We start from the raw sequence: 18,537 nt of genomic DNA on the forward strand, positions 1-18,537 counted from the left end.
ATTTTTCTAGATTCCACATATATGCGTTATTATACAATATTTGTTTTTCTCTGACTTACTTCACTATACTTTTTTAAACTAAGAGCTTTTATTTTTTAATTATTGGAAGATCATGGCTTTACAATATTGTGTTGGTTTCTGCTACACATCAACATGAATCAGCCATAGGTATACATATGTCCCCTCCCTCTTGAACCTCCTTCCCACCTCCCATTCTATCCCTCCCCTCTAGGTTGTCAGAGTACCAGGTTTGAGCTCCCTGTTTAATACAGCAATTCCCTTTGGCTATCTATTTTACATATGGTAATGTATATTTTTCGTTCTTACTCTTTCAATTTGTCCCTCCTCCACCTTCCCCCACTGTATTAACGCACATATGTGGAATCTAGAAAGATGGCACTGATGAACCTATTTGCAGGACAGCAGTGGAGACGCCAACACAGAGAAGAGACTTGTGGACACAATATTTTTCTTAAAGCGACTACTGGAAAATTTTAAATGGCAATGTGGCTTGCATTATATTTCTGTTGGGCAATATCATTTTAGATGGAGGCAGTGAGCAGAGGCAGACTCATTTCCTTGTAGGAACTAGGGAGAGAAGCTGCTGCTGAATACATTCCATGGTCCCAGGCAAAGTGCTGGCACGGTTTCCTGGGTTTCTGAGAATAAATGGCAGGAACACAGAACAGCACATAACTGGGTGGGGCTGATGCACTGCCTGATTCCTTTCCCTGTTCAGGCACAAAACACACCATCTAGAAACTTTCTGTCACTATCATTGCCTTGGCAGAGGATACCACAGTTGTTATCTGGGTTTTGACTTGGACACGAACGCATTCTAACGACAAGGGCATTTCAGGTGAAGCTAGTGGCCATGAAGACAGTCTTAAAATTGGTATGCACTTAACTTCTTCACTTCCGCCCTCTCAACATTTACCTGAGACCCAATGTGTGGTGGAAATTCACCCTCCAAGCATTTGCTTTTTTCCGGTTTTGCATCTTTACCTCCAGAGCAGCCTTGTTTTCAAAATGATTTGCGGGCTGCCGGAGGAGGCTGCAAAAGGAAGTCTGGCCCATCGGAGCCAGCCAGCCAAGCACATCTGGAAGTGGTTTCAGAGGCCTCCTCACTCGGCCAGCACAGCGCCTGGATTCCCAGCTGCTTGGAGCAGGGGTGGAAGAAACCCGACCCGCTCCAAAGTCGACGCAAGCAAGGGAGGTGCAGTGGGGGAGCAGGACTCTCTTGGAAACGGAATATTGGCCTCGAGGCTCTCCAGCCTTTTGAGATTTCCAATGGGATCTTAGAAGCAGCTGAAGCACCATGAAGGGCAGTACCCTGGGGCCAGCTACGATTTGAACGCTCTGCCCTGCAGCTCTTTGGACGGAGGAACCCAGAATCCTGATCTCACCGCTCACCAGGTAAACAGAAATTTACAACAGGGTGACAGCCTGTCTATTTCACTCTGGCCTGCTGGCAGCTGTTCTTTATTTTGCTGTAGACGCAAGAAAGTAGATCTGAGGTGGACTGTCCCATGCAAACCGCCTTCAGGCGCCCCCAGCTGATGTTTGTAGCATGCCAGCGGAATCTGCTTCATTTTTTTGCCATCGCCGCAAATCCAAAATAGTGTGCAAGTTTTTCACATCCTGCATTGCTTTTCCAGACCTGGATTTATCTCCATCTCCCTACCCGCCAAAGAGTGTTGATTTACTGTTTTCCTCATATTTTCAGTGTGGAAATCATCGGTTAGTTAGGAGTTGATAAATGCTAGCATTTAAGACAGGTATGTTTCTGAGTCACAAAAGATTTAACTGAGTTATGAATCTTGTTTTCAGAATCAGTCCTAGGAAGCTGTTCTGAGGGCTCCAAGCACCGCCCCACTTCCCCCGCAAAGAACTAGCAATCATATGAAATCTAAATAAGGCTTATTGTAAATACAGTAGTCATAGTGTTCAGGCTGAAAAATGCTTTTTAATGTTCAAAAAATGTCCTCTTATGTTCACTTTATGAGCAAGAATAATACATTGGCTAAGCCTGATAAAAATTGATATGTAACTTATGACATAAGTTAAGAAGGGATACTTAATATAAGAGGAAAAGGAAAAGAAGAAAATATGATATGCAAACATCTGAATGTGCTGTGGAAAAGGCAGTCCCTAGCTGTTTGGCCCTGTGCAGCCAAATTTCCCAAGCGACATTGGTTTGTTTGTCTTTTCCTCCGAATGTTTTGGTGTTGCATCCATACACGGAATGCTTTTGCATGCTGCATGATGGAATTCTGGGTCTCTATCTAACTCAGAGCTGTGCAGGGCAGTGGTGAGAACATGGGCTCTGGGGTCTGACTCACAGAGATGAGTCTTTGCACTGCCACTTAGAAGCTTTGACTCTGGGTGACTCTTCTTATTTGTAAAATAGGAATTAAGGGACATCATATATGTGAATGTGTTGTGTGCTCAGTCTCTCAGTTGTGTCCGACTCTTTGTGGTCCCACACACTGTCCATGTTCCTCTGTTTGTAGAATTTTCCAGGCAAGAATATATTCCAGGGTATCATCCTGACCCAGGGATTGAACCCATGTCTCCAGAGTCTCCTGCATTGGCAGTCGCTCAGTCATGTCTGACTCTTTGCGACTTCATGGACTGTAGCCTGCCAGGCTACTCTGTCCATGGGATTCTCCAGGCAAGAATACTGCAGTTGGTAGTCATTCCCTTCTCTAGGGGATCTTCCCAACCCAGGCATCAAATCCAGGTCTCCTGCATTGCAGGCAGATTCTTTACCAGCTGAGCCATCAGGGAAGCACCAAGGCTTTACCAAGTGACAAGTGACTAACACTTTTACTTTAGTGTGTCTGGAAGGACATAATGCAGGATCAGCAGAGTACTGAGCCCTCAGCGAGGGAGGGAAGCTTCTCTAGTGGTGCATCTCTAGTGATGATGATGCTGGGGGCGGGGAAAGTGACCACACATCCTGCACTGGGCCATAGCCCTGCTTTGGATACACGGTTCCCCCTAATAGACCAGTCACCAGACGTTCCTCACATCCACCCAAGTTGTCTCTCCAGGGCCCAACGTTCTTCCTTCTCTTCAAACAGCTCTCCTTCTTTTTTCCACTCTGCCTCTCTTTAGTTCTCCTGCCTCTTCCCTCGATGAGAGAAAGACGTGCTCACCAAGCCACAGCCCTCACCATTTCATTCCTAGTTCCCAGGGAGCCTGATTCTAAAGAGTTCTTTTATTTCAGCATCTGCCAAAGAACGTTCCAAAGAAGATAGTCCCATGAGGAAAATATGTTCTGTGAGCCATATCCTCCTCTCAGCACACTCAAGTCGTGATGGCATTCTAAAAGTCCTAAGAAGTTCCGCAGAAATCTGCTTCTTTGTTTAACACTGAAGGTCCCAATTGATGCTGAGCCATTTTATCACATCACATAGCTTAACATGTTATTACTCTGCAATATACTATTTTTTAAATTTAATTTTTATTTTTGGGCCATGCCACATGGCATGTGGGATCTTAGTTCCTTGACCAGGTATTGAACTTGTGCCCCCTGCAATGGACACTTGGAGCGTTAACCCCTGGACTTCCAGGGAAGCTTTGCAATATCTTCTTCTGCCCACACCTGTTTTTATCTTGGTTCCTCTTATGGATGTCCTACTTGCTACCTCCCCTGGCGAACACCCAAGATGATTGGTCATACGTGACATATTGATATGTACAAAGTCTGGCCTAAGGGGGGCAGCAGGAATCAGCAAACGTTCATTGCAAAGGGCCATATAAGGGGCTTTGCAGGCCAGGTGGTCTCCATCATGATGGCTCTGTTCTGTGGAAGTAGTGTGGAATTGGCCATGGAAAAAACATCAAACATCAACATCAAAGAATAAGCCTGGCTATGTTCCCACAAAACATTATTTAGAAAAAAACGAACAGTGATGGCCAGGATCTGGCTGTAGTTTGTCGACACTTGATCTAAGGCCATGTTGTAAAAGAATGCTTGAATCCAATGCAGGAGAAAGCAGGATGGGTCCTCTGCAAAATGAAGACTTCCCTATCCTGTGTATTTTGGTGGATCTGGAGTAAGACCTTCATGCTCCGGCAAAACATAAAAGGGCCAGTGGTGTTTTGTTGAAGGCCAAATTCCTGAGTCCTGGTTTTGTCCTTTTTCTTCTCTTCAAGTGAACCTATGCTCCTGTCCTGTTGATGACTCTGTAGCCTGCCTGGTTTAAGCTGAAGTGCCCTACTGACTGTGTTTTATGCACCTATGAACTTCAGAGTCGAGTCTTATAGAATTCTGTGAAATCACAGATCTTCTTGGCAGTTCTCTTAACCTCTCTGAGATTCAGTTTCCTGGGATAAACTAGGAAGAATAACCTTATAGGGTTGTTGTGGGAATCAAATTAATTTACCTGCAAAGGTCTTAGAACAATGTCTGGTTCATGGAAATTACTATGGAAGTAACTATCTTTGTAATGCATTATTTCATCTAATCTGCAAAACAGTCCCATTTCACAGATTGGGTTTTGTAAATTGCCCAAGATTACACAGTAAGAAATGAGGCAGAACCAGGATTCAAAGTCACAAAGCCTGTGTTGTTTCCACTCAGGTATATGCTCTGCTGGATTTAAGTCATTCAAAAGTACATTTTAGGAGCCCTCACTTTTATCTTCCTTTTGATTCCCAGATCCTTTCCCATTACTCTTTACCTGAACCCATGGCAGGCATTATTAATCAATCACAGTGCTCTCTTTCTCTTTCTTTCTTCCTTCTTTTCTCTCTCTCTCTTTCTTTCTTTTACTGAGTCTGGTGATGGCTTTAGACGCCATCTCCATTTATCAATTCTGAAAGCTCCTACCAACTGATTAGAGTTGGCATGTAAAATAAAACTTGTGGGCTCTGATTTTTGGAATACTTTTCTGGAGTCCTTCCCAGTTTTGCCTTTTCTTCCAAGGCAGAGCTAATCCCCTTAGCAACTGCCAGGTCTCAAAACATTCTTTCCAGATTTGGCCACAGCCCCAAAGTCTGGCATCTGGTAAACAACTCCCCATGCAAGGTCCTCCTTGCCACCATTCAGGGCCTTTCCTAAGAATTCCCTCTTTCCAACACTGACTGTGAGGCGACACCCCAGCTGCCTCTTTCTTGCCATCCTGTAGTCAGGCCTATGGGCTCTGAATGTTCAAGGCTTGACTGTTACTATAGAGAAACCACAACACAGAAGTCACTCAGCCTAGGAGAGCTTACAGAGGTACAGAGGATACAGTTCTGGGCATCCTTGTTGTGAAGGTAAGAGAAAGGCCAAGAATAAAAGCAGAGGGCTTGGGTCTTCTTCTTGGCCTTTCTCTTATTTTTCTTAGGTGTGATAATGGTGGTGTGATTATACAGGAGGATGTCCTTGTCCTTAAGAGATGCATGATGAAGTATTTAGGGCTGAAGAGCCGTGTGTGTGTGTGTGTGTGTAAGGAGGGAGGCAGGAAGTGGGGAGAAAGAGAGAAAGGAAAGATGGCAACATGTTACCAATTGGTAAATTTTGTGTAGGGCATATGAAAATTCATTCTTTCAGCTTTTTGTAGACTTGAAATGTTTCAAGTGATAAAGAAAAGGAAAATCAAACAAAAAATAAGGATACTAAAGCTGAGTGTATGTTTCCAATTAATTTGATATAATTATTAAACAATAAAGATAGTCACTGTGACAGCTGTACCAGTGATGGATTGGGGAAGGGGAGGGAGCAGAGATTCCAGATGTAGAAAGTCTAGGCGGCAAGTTCCTGCAGAGTTAATGAGTGAGATGAGGCAGGAGAGAAAGGAGAGGGGTTAAGAAACACGAGGTGAAGCTGTCAGAATCAGAAGTTGGTTGGATAAGGGATTGGGAGGAAGCAGAGGAGGATGCTCCGAGAACACCAGAGGAGCTTCTGTGGGGCAGCTGCTGATTTCAGGTGAGAACAGATGATGTTTGATGTTCTTGTGCAGCTTCCTGGAGGAGAGGGCCACTTGCTTATCCCTCCCTCTAGGAGGAAATATTTTTGAGAGTTTATATCTCTGGTCACTTGTGCTGGGCATATGGCAATGAACAAAAACAGACAAAATACCCTACATCTATGGAACTTGTAGCCTATCATTGGATGTTGGTGGTTTAGTTGCTAAGTCGGTGTCCAACTTTTGTGACCCCATGGACTATAGCCTGCCAGGCTCCTCTGTCCATGCGATTCTACAGGCAAGAATACTGGAGTGGGTTGCCATTTCCTTCTCTAGGGGATCTTTGTGACCCAGGAATCAAACTCACATCTCCTGCATTGCGGGCAGATTCTTTACCAACTGAGCTATGAGGGAATCCCCTGCTGTTGGCGGAAGACAGACAATAAACCAGTGAAAAATGGGCAGCATGTTGGATGGTGGTCATTGCTGAAAAGAATATAGACTTCCCTGGCAGGCCAGTGGTTAAGACTCTGTGCTCCCAATGCAGGGGGCATTCAATCCCTGATTGGGAAAATAAGAAGTAATACATGTATTGCTGGGGTTAGGGGGTTTTTGCCTGAGTCTGAGCAAAGTGAAGAAGTGGGCCATGTGGATATCTGGGAGGAGTGTTCTGGTGAAGGGAACATCATTCCAGGTGCCAGGAGTGTAAGGGGCTCTGAGGCAGAAGAGTGTCTGGCAAGGAGGGCGGTGTGATCGGGTGAGATCTTATAGGACACTGTATGGACTTCAGCTTCTACTCTAAGAGAAATAGAGAGGCCTCGGAGAATTCTGAACAGAAATCTAATATAAAAAATAATCAATTAAAGGGGGACAAAGACCGTATCATCTTGTCAAAGGATAATGCTGATCAGGCCAGGGCGAAGACAGTACAGGTGATGATACTGATCAGGCCAGGGCAAAGGCAGTACAGGTGGTGAAGATTCTGGATGTATTTTGAAGGTGGAACTGACAGGCTTTGTTGTCAATCCATCTGTAGGGAAGGAGAAACAGAGAAGAGTCAAGGACAAAACCAAGCTTATTTTCATGAGCAATTATAAGAATGGAGTTGGGAAAGATGATGGTGGGGAAACATCAGGAGCTAAGATTTCGACATGAGGATGCCTCCAAGTGGAGATGCCCAGAGACACTTGGCTTTAGGAGTCTGGAGTCCACATGAGAGAAATGGGCTGCAGGCAGTAATTTGGGAGTACTCAGCATGTAAATGGTTATCTCAAGCCAGGAGGGGCTTCCCAGGTGTGAGGTGGTAAGGAATCCACCTGCCAATGCAGGAGACGTAGGAGACGCAGTTTCAATTCCTGGGTTGGGAAGATCCTCTGGAGAAGGAAATGGCAACCCACTCCAGTATTCTTGCCTGGGGAATCCCTTGGACAGAGGAGCCTGGTGAGCTTATAGTCCACAGGGTTGCAAAGACTTGGACAAAACTGAGCTACTGAGCACGCATGCATTCAATCCAGGAAACAGGGTGAGACTGCCTAAGGCAAGAGTTTAGAGAGAGAAGAAATAAAAAATTGAGTCCTGAGTTGTTCCACCATTTAGAAGTTCTGGAGATGAGGGAATAGCCGAAGAATCTGAGAATGAGTGATCACACAGTGGGTGGGAAAGCAGGCAAGTGTGGGGTTCCATAGGCTACACACAGGATGTGTGTAGAGTGGGAGAGAGCTGGCAGGTGGTCTGCACGGCCGTGCAACGGGTCCTTTTCCATGTAGGAATGAGTCTTGTGATGCATTTCCTTGTTGGCAGGGGCCATATTAGCTCAGAAGAGCTCTCTCAGCCTCTGCCCCAGTTTCTCTTGGCCCCAGATCTCTGCTTCTTACTCTATGTCTTCTTAAGGTATCCTGCAGCCGTTCCCTCTAGCTCTCGTCCCTGATCTCTCCCATTGTTCTTTTACCCCTTTACACTTCTGCTCCCTCTGCCAAATCCACACCATCAGCTCCTCTCTAAAAGATGCAAACATCTCTTGGGCACCTACTTAATTAGAACGCTTTGGCCTGCAAGTATTGGAAACACCACTTTACAGCAGCTTAAATGGAATGTACCACCATCAGAGATGAGATGAAATTGTAAAGAGAGGGAGAAATATGCCAATCAGGCATACTGAATCTCTATAACAATCTCATATTCTTTTAAAAAAGTAAACAAAAGTTTTTTCTTGGAAACCTTCTCAAGAACTCCTCTCAGCCTTGCATTTCAAAATCACCTTAGAAGTTTTCCTATAAGAATTTGTTTCAGGAATTCCCTTCCTTAGCTCACCACTGCTGTGCCTTGCAGTTAGATGTGCCATATCAGGTTTCTGAAGCCTCTTATTTTATCTCAAACAGAGTTTAGAGTTGACAACATGCTGGACAGGAAAATATACCACCCTTTTCAGATATATGACCTCAGTAGTTAGAGTAACCAAGCACTCAGGGGAAAGTGGACCAACTTCCCTGGGAGCTGTGAATTTCATCAACACACATTGACATCTGTTACCCGGAGCCCACCTCTCCTGCCTCTGGGGTAGCCAAAATAGCTCTTCAAGAATCCTGTGGTTAAAGAGCATCAGCTTTGAAGTCAGAAAGCCCTAATTTCAAATCCCTGTCACACCATTTATATACTAGCTGCGTGATTTTGAGCAAGTCACTCTAAGTCACAGTTTCCTCCTTTGAAAAATGGAATTAGTAATATATCCATCTGAGTTTATTCATAAGAATTAAAAAAAATAATAATGTACCTAAATGGTCAACATAGATCTGGGTGCAAATTAAGCTCTGTAAATGGTACCTATTATTATCATCTGGCCCCTGCAAGCTTCTCTCTAAATGTGCATACTGTTTTGGTTACAAGGAATGCATTTGTAAGGATCCTTGTTTGCAAGAAATGGAACGTCATTTCAAAGCTGTTTAAGGAAAAGACAGAAATTTATTGGGTTGGCTGACTGGGATATCCAGGGAGGAGCTGGCCTCAGGAATTCAGAGCCCAGAGCCTTCTGGCCTCCCTCTCATTCTCTCCTGTGGTACTAGATGGTCTTTGGAATGGAACAGACATGTGGTCAAAGACCATGTTAGGTTGACATCGCCTCAAAAAGTTAGCTTAACACATATCATCTAGAATAGTAGGTGGATAAAAAGTACCTGAAACCAGCCTCAGAACAATCATAAATAATGTGCTTTTTGACTCAATTCTTCCCCAAGTTCATGAGGAGAAAAGGAAAAGGGCCATTGCCAATGCACTCGGAGCTCCTGGGTGTGCAGTCTGAACGCCGGGAAAGTGAAAGAGGCATTGTAGCCAGTTGTTTACAGTGAATTAAAGGCTTGAATCAAATCCCCGTTGAAGCATTTCCCCAGATCACTGCCAACAAGTTCTCAAAACACTTTGGTTCATAAGGAATCCCTGGAGTACTATGATACCTTGCCTTTCCTGATTTCATCCCTTGGGGTGTCTCTGTCATGTTGCTAATTCCTAAAGGTTAATAATCTTTGTTTGCCAACTGTTACCTCTGGTCAAATATCAAGTTCAGAAGTTCCTTAGAAGGAGAAGAATTAAGAAGCATCAATTTAATTTTAAAATAAACTTTGAGTTTTCAAGACAAATTGTTATTTATGGCAAATTAGCTATTTTTCTTTCTCTTCTTCTTCTTTTTTTTTTTTTTTAAGATAAAGGAAATCAGTTTTCAGCTCCTGGAAAATGCCACAAAGAAATGATTGAATATGTGACAAATTTTAATTTTAGGTTTCCAAGCTAAAATGAATTTTAAAATCTAAAATTCTAATGATTATACTTCATGTTTTTTCATCTAACTTACCCTGCTATCTTCTGCTTCTCTTAATGCCCACTGCTTCTTCTAATGAACATATAAGATATTATGATAAGCATATAGATAAATGGGGAACTGGGACAACCGGGAAGCAGAGTTATAAGAGGTATATTTTGAGAGCAGAGAGTTTGTTAGCTCTCTTGAATTTTCAGAGCACAGATAAAATACTCCAGAATATTGTGCAAAGATAGAATGGATTTGGGGAAATGTTTGGTTGAAACTTTTTAATGATGTATCAGCCCTTTTCCTGTCTCCTTCTGGTGCTACTTGGAAAATGTTGTTGAATCTTTATTTGATGATATAAGTTACTTTTTAGCCACTGATTGCTATCCAGATCTATAATTCTTGTAAAACGCATAGGAGAGAATAAGAAATCTTCTTTAGAACACATGTCATCCTTTAGATTCAAACTCCTTGACAAATTAAACATTAAAGAAAAAAAATCAATTCGAGTGAAAGGATAGTCTTCTCAACAAATGGTCCCAGAGCAACTGGACATTTATATGATTAAAAATGAACTTTCACCTATACCTCATGCCATATAAAAAAAAAGGACTCAAAATGGAAATATAAAACTATAAAACTCTCAGAAGGAAATGCAGGGGAAACTCATCATGACCTTGAGTTAGACTAAAAGTTCTCAGATATGACATTGAAAGCATGATATGAAAAAGAAAAAAAAACTGATGAAATGGACATCATCAATATTAAAAACTTTTGCTTTGCAAAATTTGTTATTAGAAGATTGAAAAGAAGAGCCATCTGCTGGAGGAAAGTATTTGCAAATCACATATCTAAGAAAAGACTTGTATCCAGAATATGTAAAGAACTCTCAAAACTCAAAAATAAGAAAGGGACTTTCTTGGTGGTCCAGTGGTTAGGACCCTGTATTTTCAGTGCAGGGGGGTGTGAGTTCAATCCCTGGTCAGGGAACTAAGATCCCTCATGCCACAGAGTGTGGCCAAAAAAATCAAAAGGAACAAATTATGGATACATACAACAGCAAGTATGAATCTCAAATGTCTCTTGCTAAGCAAAAGAAGAGTTTCAGGGATTTCCCTGGTGGTACAGTGGATGGGAATCCATCTGTCGATGCAGGGGACACAGGTTTGATATCTGGTCCAGGAAGATTCCGCATGCCGTGGAGCAACTAAGCCAGTACATCACAATGACTGAACCTGTGTTCTAGAGCCTGAGAGTGGCAACTACTGAGCCCTTGTGCCCTAAAGCCTGTGTTCCGCAACCAGAGAAGCCACTGCATTGAGAAGCCCACATACTGCCAGTAGAGAGTAGCCCCTGACTGCCACAACTAGAGAAAAGCCCACTCAGCAGCAAAGACAAAAATAACTAACTAAAGAAGAATCTCAAAAGACTGTAAACTGTGTGATTCCATTCATATGATATTCTGGACATGGCAAAGCTACAGGGACAGAGACTAGATCAGGGGTTACCAGGGGCTAGGTGTCAGGTTGAGTCCATCTGTGAGAGGGCAATGTAGGGGAATTCCTTGGAGGTGCTGGAATTGTTCTTTATCGCATTTGCTGGGATTATCACAAGAATTTCTGCATGTGTTAAGAATCACAGAATGGTACAACTAGAAAAGTGAATTCTACTATAAGTAAAAATTTAAACATTAAAAAAAAATCAACAAATCAAATTTTGAAGCTGACCTGATATGCCTTTAATCACTGACATGTTACAAGAAGGAAGCCTTTTTTTTTTTTTAAAAAAAGCAAGTATACTGAATTTTATTATATGTCACGGGTTGTGTTTCCCTGAGTGAAGCACTCTTTCTAATTATGGAAGTTCACAATAGGAAATTTATGGAAATCTAGGACACTACAAAGAAATGACCTTGTCAACATATTTCAAGTGTCTTGGCAGAATAGTTCTTATAAGGCTAATTCTTTATTCTTTAAAAAGGTAGTTGCCTCTCCTGTTAAAAGAAATTGTTCCTGTAATATATTTAGTTGATACATGGCTTGGAATTTGCTATGCATTTGTCTCAAGCAAAAGAAGTAAGAAGTTGTTCTGGGAGAAGATAAGGATGGTTGATGATGTGATAGCCACTCTTTGTTGTGTGTGTGTGCTTGCGCGCGTATGCGTATGTGTGTTTAGCTTCTCTTGTACTTAACTATTTATTTGACTGAGTAGATAATGCGTTTATGTCATTCAACATCCTATGGGTGCCAAGGCTTCTGTTTATCAGTCAGAGCAGACCAGTGGGACATCAGTGTTGCCCATTTTAATTGATTGGTGTTGAGAGCCATATTGGTTATTTAGTAAGTCCTGTAAGATTACCAAGTGAAAAGTCTCCTTCTGTTTGTGTCCTGGGCCCTTTTTTATTTTCTATAATGTTCAGTGGAGAGGCAGGTGTTTCAACACTGGTCTATATGAAGTTGTGAAAAGACGGATATTGTAATTACTCCCGGCAGTGTACAGCTATGAAAAACAGGCAAATCCTATCCCAGATCAGTCTCTGGCATGCTTCCACCTTCCTTTGAGGGCTTTCTTTTTCATTTGTGCTCCTCACCCCTGGCAGTCACCTTGAGAGTCAACCTGCTCCTCTCCTACTGTTTGCCTGGGACACTTTCTCATTCTGCAGGGCACAACAGCCACCCCCCCCCCCCCTCGAGTTCCTCCCCAGCCCACCCCATTCCCTGCCACACACACACACACACACTCTGTGAGTCTGGAGCTACAAAAAGCTACAGCACAAACCTGGCAAATCTTCCCAAAGAAGCAATTTTACTAGATGGTGAAACATTAAAAACGTCAGTTTTCTCTGACACCTTAACCTAGCTGTCCATTGAATCAGCCCCAGAGATTCTGTAATCTTTAACCTGAGATGTGCAGATGCTTAAAGTGTCCATAGACACATTTCATTTTCTCAGGCACTTAGGTGAGAAAAAAATGAATCTTTAATTTCACTAACCTCTCCTTGAAATTGAGCATTTCCTTCCTTTGTGAATATAGGCAACAAACCACAAAAATTGTGGTACCTGTGACTTCATTATCAGTATAAATCAGATGTTTTCATATTACATTACAGTTGTTACAAATATCTCACATTTTTAAAAGTTCATCACTACCTCAAGTTACAGTAAGTATTCTACCTGCTAATATTCCTTGTTATTTAATAAAGAAGTGTGTTTGTAGGTAGATCACAAATTTGTTTTTTTCCCCCAATATTCTGATGGCTTGCTTTAAAATTTTATCATTGATTTTCTTTGTAACACAATGTACCTTTTAAGCTTTTAAAGATATTATTCTGGGAAGAGATCTGTAGGATTCACCAAACTTCCAAGATATTTGTGTCAAAAAAGGTTAAGATTCTAGCCATCTACCATTGATTTGGCAATTCAGAGGAAATTAACTCTCCTTTCCCCGATGCAATATTACCTCCAAACTTTATACCAGTCCTTGAGGGCTTCCATTCTCCTGTCTAATACCCACAGAGCTTTATAGATCAGTTGCTTCTCTCTCCCACCCTCCATGTTCAAAATAAAGAACATGCCCTCTTCCCTTGATTCCTCTCAAATACAGCAATGTGTGTCTTTAGATTCATGGGAAAAGCAGTGTGGAGGCAGGATGGGGATTAGAAGGTGCAGAGCATGGCAGAGGCTACAGACTGAGTATTGGAAATTCCAGATCTTTGAAAGTCTTGAGAGCCCATCTGTACAGGGAAAGAAGTTCTTTTTGTTGCTGTTAATTTATTTTTTATTGAAGGATAATTGCTTTACAGAATTTTTTGTTTTCTGTCAAACCTCAACATGAATCAGCCATAGGTATACATATATCCCCTCCCTTTTGAACCTCCCTCCCATCTCCCTCCCCATCCCACCACTCTAGGTTGATACAGAGCCCCTGTTTGAGTTTCCTGAGCCATACAGCAAATTTCCGTTGGCTATCTATTTTACATATGGTAATGTAACTTTCCATGTTACTCTTCCCATACATCTCACCCTCTCCTCCCCTCTCCCCATGTCCATAAGTCTATTCTCTATGTCTGTTTCTTCATTGCTGCCCTGTAAATAAATTTTTCAGTACCATTTTTCTAGATTCCATATATATATATGTATATGTGTGTTAGAATACAATATTTATCTTTCTTTTTCTGATTCACTTCACTCTGTATAACAGGTTCTAGATTCATTCATCCACCTCATCAGAACTAACTCAAATGCATTCCTGAGGCCTGGTGTGCTGCAATTCATGGGGTCGCAAAGAGTCGGACACCACTGAGCTACTGAACTGAACTGAATATTCCATTGTGTATATATGTACCACAACTTCTTCATCCATTCATCTGTCAGTGGACATCTATTTTGCTTCCATGTTCTAGCTATTGTAAATAGTGCTTCAATGAACAATGGGATACATATGTCTTTTTCAATTTTAGTTTCCTCAGGGTATATGCCTAGGAGTGGGATTGCTGGGTCATATGGTGGTTTTATTCCTGGTTTTTTAAAGAATCTCCATACCGTCTTCCATAGTGGCTGTATCAGTTTACACTCCCACCAACAGTGCAAGAGCATTCCCTTTTCTCCACATCCTCTCCAGCATTTATTGTTTGTAGATTTTTTGATGATGGCCATTCTGACTGGTGTGAGGTGACATCACATTGCGGTTTTGATTTGCATTTCTCTAATAATGAGCAATGTTGAGCATCTTTTCATGTGTTTGTTAGCCATCTCTGTGTCTTCTTTGGAGAAATGTCTGTTTAGGTCTTTTTCCCACTTTTTGATTGGGTTGTTTGTTTTCCTGGTATTGAGTTGTATGAGCTGCTTGTATATTTTGGAAATTAATCCTTTGTCAGTTGTTTCATTTGCTATTATTTTCTCCCATTCTCCGGGTTGTCTTTTCACCTTGCTTATAGTGTTATTTGCTGTGCAGAAGCTTTTAAGTTTAATCAGGTCCCACTTGTTTACTTTTGTTTTTATTTCCATTACTCTAGGAGGTGGGTCATAGAGGATCTTGCTTTGATTTATGTCATCGAGTGTTTTGCCTACGTTTTCCTCTAAGAGTTTTATAGTTTCTGGTCTTATATTTAGGTCTTTAATCCATTTTGAGTTTATCTTTGTGTATGGTGTTAGGAAGTGTTCTAATTGACTGGAAGTGTTAGGAAGTGTTCTAATGGACTGGAAGAAACACAAGCTGGAATCAAGATTGCTGGGAGAAATATCAATAACCTCAGATATGCAGATGACACCACCCTTATGGCAGAAAGCGAAGAGGAACTAAAAAGCCTCTTGATGAAGGTGAAGGTGGAGAGTGAAAAAGTTGGCTTAAAGCTCAACATTCAGAAAACGAAGATCATGGCATCTGGTCCCATCACTTCATGGGAAATACATGGGGAAACAGTGGAAACAGCGTCAGACTTTATTTTTTTGGGCTCCAAAATCACTGCAGATGATGACTGCAGCCATGAAATTAAAAGACGCTTACTCCTTGGAAGGAAAGTTATGACCAACCTAGATAGCATATTCAAAAGCAGAGACATTACTTTGCCAACAAAGTTTCGTCAAGGATATGGTTTTTCCTGTGGTCATGTAGGGATGTGGGAGTTGGACTGTGAAGAAGGCTGAGCACCAAAGAATTGATGCTCTTGAACTGTGCTGTTGGAGAAGACTCTTGAGAGTCCCTTGGACTGCAAGGAGATCCAACCAGTCCATTCTGAAGGAGATCAGCCCTGGGATTTCTTTGGAAGGAATGATGCTAAAGCTGAAACTCCAGTACTTTGGCCACCTCATGTGAAGAGTTGACTCATTGGAAAAGACTCTGATGCTGGGAGGGATTGGGGGCAGGAGGAGAAGTGGACGACAGAGGATGAGATGGCTGGATGGCATCACTGACTCGATGGACGTGAGTCTGAGTGAACTCGGGGAGTTGGTGATGGACAGGGAGGCCTGGCGTGCTGCGATTCATGGGGTCGCAAAGAGTCAGACATGACTGAGCAACTGAACTGAACTGAATCATAAACGGGTGCTGAATTTTGTCAAAGGCTTTTTCTGCATCTATTGAGATTATCATATGGTTTTTATCTTTCAATTTGTTAATATGATGTAACACATTGATTGATTTGTGTATATTGAAGAATCCTTGCATCCCTGCAATAAACCCAACTTGATCATGGTGTGTGAGCTTTTTGATGTGTTGCTGAATTCTGTTTGCTAAAATTTTGTTGAGGATTTTTGCATCTATGTTCATCAGTGATATTGGCCTGTAGTTTTCTTATTTTGTGTTGTCTTTGTCTGGTTTTAGTATCAGGGTGATGGTGGCCTCATAGAATGAGTTTGGAAGTGTTCCTTTGCAATTTTTTGAAAGAGACTTAGAAGGATAGGCATTAGCCCTTCTCTAAATGTTTGATAGAATTCTCCTGTGAAGCCATCTGGTCCTGTGATTTTGCTTTTTGGGAGATTTTTGATCACAGCTTCAATTTCAGTGCTTGTACTTGGGTTGTTCATAATTTTTATTTCTTCCTGGTTCAGTCTTGGAAGATTGAACTTATATAAGAATCTGTGCATTTCTTCCAGGTTTTCCATTTTATTGTCATATAGTTGTTCATAATAGTCTCATAATCCTTTAAATTTCTGCATTGCCCGTTGTAACCTCTTCTTTTTCATTTCTAATTTTGTTGATTTGATTCCTCTCTCTTTTGTTCTTGATGAGTCTGGCTAAGGGTTTGTCAATTTTGTTTATCTTCTCAAAGAAATAGCTTTTAGTTTTATTAATCTTTACTATTATTTATTTCATTTCTTTTTCATTTATTTCTGCTTGGATCTTTATGATTTTCCTTCCACTAATTTTGGGGTTTTTTTTTTCTTCTTTTTCCATTTGTTTTAGGTGTAAAGTTAGGTTGTCTATTTGATGTTTTTATTGTTTCCTGAGGTAGGATTGTATTGCTATACACTTCCCTCTTAGAACTGCTTTTGCTGCATCCCATAGGTTTTGAGTTGTTGTGTTTTCATTGTCATTTGTTTCTAGAAATTTTTTGATTTCCCTTTTGATTTCTTCAGTAACCTGTTGGTTATTTAGAAACGTGTTGTTTAGTAAGTTCTAATGGGTGATTGACAGCTCCTGTCCCAGGACCTTTCTCCACCTTACATACTGTTCTTCTGGGGCTGCTGCCAAACCACAGGATTCCAGCTCATCATTTACTCTTAGCTTTCTTCTTCTCTTACCTCTATCCATTCATCTATGCATAGAAAACCTGGATTTCATAATGAAGAGTTTTCTCCCCAAAAAGAGCTCTTCTGACAATGAAAGGAACTATTTTTTCAGATATTTTTGTAACAGTTTACATGAATTTAAAGGTAAAGCAAGAAACTTGTTAGGTATTTTCAACTCACTGTGGATGACTTTGAGTGTCTGCTCTCCTTTATCATAAGAATCTCTGTGGGAATGTTTAAAACATTACTTTAGGGATTTAAGGAAGACAAAGGTGGATGAAGGGGGCTACATGCACTTAAAATAAAATCCATACTCCTTTACTGACCCCCACAGTTTGTCTTCAGCCTCTTCTGGTCAGTCTCTCCCTTAGTCCGCTATGTTCCAGCTACATTGAGCCTCTTGTGATACTTAGGATCCTCAGCCCCAGGGCCTTTGCACTTGCTGTTCCCTTTGCCTGGTATGCTCTTCTGCATTCTCTCTACTGGCTCCTGCTCTTTCTCCTGATCAAATGTCATCTCCTCAAGGCTTTTCCTGATTTGTCTTCAAGATGCTTCCCTACCTCTATTCATCTTTATTCCAGCAGCTCTGTTGTTTCCTTTATGTCTAATTATTTTATTCATAATCTACTGATAATTATTTTGTTTGTTACATTTTAATATCTGTTTTTCCCACTGAAAATAGCTTCATGATGTTGGGGACCAGGACTGGTTTGTTCATTACTGCATCCACAGGACATAGCACAGTGCTGGACTTTTAGTAGGATCTCAGTAAATGTTTACTGAATGAATGATTGAATGGGGTGTAAAGTGTACTCCTCTAAGGATGGTTCTGTTTTCTTACTGTTTCCTAAAGATATAGGAGCATCCTTATCAAAGGAAGGAAGTTATGATAGCAGAGGAAAAGGCATGGAATTGATAGTTTATATCAAGGAAACTTTCTTATGTGACATTTCTTTTAGATAGTGCTGTCTGACCTGCTAACCCAGGGAACTCACATGGCTGTTCTTTATTTATTTATTTATTTTTTGGGAGGCTAATTGCTTTACAATATTGTGGTGGTTTTTTCCATACATTGACATGAATCAGCCATGGGTGTACATGTGTCCCCCATCCTGAACCCTCCTCCCATCTCCCTACCCATCCCATCCCTCAGGGTCATCCCAGTAAACCGGCCCTGAGCACCCTGTCTCATGCATTGAACCTGGACTGGTGGTCTATTTCATATATGGTAATATACATGTTTCAATGCTATTCTCTCAAATCATCCCACCCTTGCCTTCTCCCACAAAGCCCAAAAGTCTGTTCTTTACATCTGTGTCTCTTTTGCTGTCTCACATATAGGGTTATTGTTACCATCTTTCTAAATTCCAATATATGCATTAATATACTTATTGCTGTTTTTCTTTCTGACTTATTTCACTCTGTATAATAGGCTCCAGTTTCATCCACCTCATTGCTGCTGCTGCTGCTAAGTCGCTTCAGTCGTGTCTGACTCTGTGCAACCCCAGAGACAGCAGCCCACCAGGCTCCCCCGTCCCTGGGATTCTCCAGGCAAGAACACTGGAGTGGGTTGCCATTTCCTTCTCCAATGCATGAAAGTGAAAAGTGAAAG

General features: G+C 41.5%; 1 protein-coding gene across 1 annotated transcript in view; it reads left to right on the forward strand.

Moving 5' to 3' along the window:
- The first annotated feature begins 1,208 nt into the window (after window positions 1-1,208).
- The window catches only part of GLT8D2 (glycosyltransferase 8 domain containing 2), a 43,100-nt gene continuing 25,771 nt past the window's right edge, over window positions 1,209-18,537 (forward strand). The window contains exon 1 of the mRNA XM_055575067.1: window positions 1,209-1,416. The gene's annotated coding sequence lies outside the window, so the exon portion shown is untranslated. The remainder of the gene's footprint in view (window positions 1,417-18,537) is intronic.

The sequence above is a fragment of the Bubalus kerabau genome, chromosome 1 (genome assembly GCF_029407905.1).
Source record: "Bubalus kerabau isolate K-KA32 ecotype Philippines breed swamp buffalo chromosome 1, PCC_UOA_SB_1v2, whole genome shotgun sequence".
Classification (NCBI taxonomy): Eukaryota; Metazoa; Chordata; class Mammalia; order Artiodactyla; family Bovidae; genus Bubalus; species Bubalus kerabau.